Source organism: Lampris incognitus, chromosome 10 (assembly GCF_029633865.1).
Source record: "Lampris incognitus isolate fLamInc1 chromosome 10, fLamInc1.hap2, whole genome shotgun sequence".
Lineage (NCBI taxonomy): Eukaryota > Metazoa > Chordata > Actinopteri > Lampriformes > Lampridae > Lampris > Lampris incognitus.
In genome coordinates, this window is record NC_079220.1 from 58,728,014 (window position 1) to 58,730,936 (window position 2,923).

The following is a 2,923-nucleotide window of genomic DNA, read 5'->3' on the forward strand; positions in this document are numbered from 1 at the left end:
TTATAACATCCATCAACACATGACAACATCCATCAACACATTACAACATCCATCAACACATTATAACATCCATCAACACATTACAACATCCATCAACACATTATAACATCCATCAACACATTATAACATCCATCAACACATTATAACATCCATCAACACATTACAACATCCATCAACACATTATAACATCCATCAACACATTACAACATCCATCAACACATTATAACATCCATCAACACATTATAACATCCATCAACACATTACAACATCCATCAACACATTACAACATCAATCAACACATTACAACACCCATCAACACATTACAACATCCATCAACACATTACAACATCCATCAACACATTACAACACCCATCAACACATTATAACACCCATCAACACATTATAACATCCATCAACACATTACAACATCCATCAACACATTACAACATCCATCAACACATTATAACACCCATCAACACATTATAACATCCATCAACACATTACAACATCCATCAACACATTATAACATCCATCAACACATTACAACATCCATCAACACATTATAACATCCATCAACACATTATAACATCCATCAACACATTACAACATCAATCAACACATTATAACATCCATCAACACATTATAACATCCATCAACACATTATAACACCCATCAACACATTATAACATCCATCAACACATGACAACATCCATCAACACATTATAACATCATTCAACACATTATAACACCCATCAACACATTATAACACCCATCAACACATTATAACATCCATCAACACATGACAACATCCATCAACACATTACAACATCCATCAACACATAACATCCATCAACACATTACAACATCCATCAACACATTATAACATCCATCAACACATTATAACATCCATCAACACATTACAACATCCATCAACACATTATAACATCCATCAACACATTATAACATCCATCAACACATTATAACATCCATCAACACATTATAACACCCATCAACACATTATAACACCCATCAACACATTATAACATCCATCAACACATGACAACATCCATCAACACATTATAACATCATTCAACACATTATAACACCCATCAACACATTATAACACCCATCAACACATTATAACATCCATCAACACATGACAACATCCATCAACACATTACAACATCCATCAACACATTATAACATCCATCAACACATTACAACATCCATCAACACATTATAACATCCATCAACACATTATAACATCCATCAACACATTATAACATCCATCAACACATTACAACATCCATCAACACATTATAACATCCATCAACACATTACAACATCCATCAACACATTATAACATCCATCAACACATTATAACATCCATCAACACATTACAACATCCATCAACACATTACAACATCAATCAACACATTACAACACCCATCAACACATTATAACATCCATCAACACATTACAACATCCATCAACACATTATAACATCCATCAACACATTACAACATCCATCAACACATTATAACATCCATCAACACATTACAACATCCATCAACACATTACAACATCCATCAACACATTATAACACCCATCAACACATTATAACATCCATCAACACATTACAACATCCATCAACACATTACAACATCCATCAACACATTATAACATCCATCAACACATTATAACATCCATCAACACATTATAACATCCATCAATACATGACAACATCCATCAACACATTACAACATCCATCAACACATTACAACATCCATCAACACATTATAACATCCATCAACACATTACAACATCCATCAACACATTATAACATCCATCAACACATTATAACAACCATCAACACATTACAACATCCATCAACACATTACAACATCCATCAACACATTATAACATCCATCAACACATTACAACATCCATCAACACATTACAACATCCATCAACACATTATAACATCCATCAACACATTATAACATCCATCAACACATTACAACATCCATCAACACATTATAACATCCATCAACACATTACAACATCCATCAACACATTATAACATCCATCAACACATTACAACATCCATCAACACATTACAACATCCATCAACACATTACAACATCCATCAACACATTACAACATCCATCAACACATTATAACATCCATCAACACATTACAACATCCATCAAAACATTATAACATCCATCAACACATTACAACATCCATCAACACATTATAACATCCATCAACACATTACAACATCCATCAACACATTACAACATCCATCAACACATTATAACATCCATCAACACATTACAACATCCATCAACACATTATAACATCCATCAACACATTACAACATCCATCAACACATTATAACATCCATCAACACATTACAACATCCATCAACACATTACAACATCCATCAACACATTACAACATCCATCAACACATTATAACATCCATCAACACATTACAACATCCATCAACACATTATAACATCCATCAACACATTACAACATCCATCAACACATTACAACATCCATCAACACATTATAACATCCATCAACACATTACAACATCCATCAACACATTATAACATCCATCAACACATTACAACATCCATCAACACATTATAACATCCATCAACACATTATAACATCCATCAACACATTACAACATCCATCAACACATTATAACATCCATCAACACATTATAACATCCATCAACACATTATAACATCCATCAACACATAACAACATCCATCAACACATTGTAACATCCATCAACACATTATAACATCCATCAACACATTACAACATCCATCAACACATTACAACATCCATCAACACATTATAACATCCATCAATACATGACAACATCCATCAACACATTACAA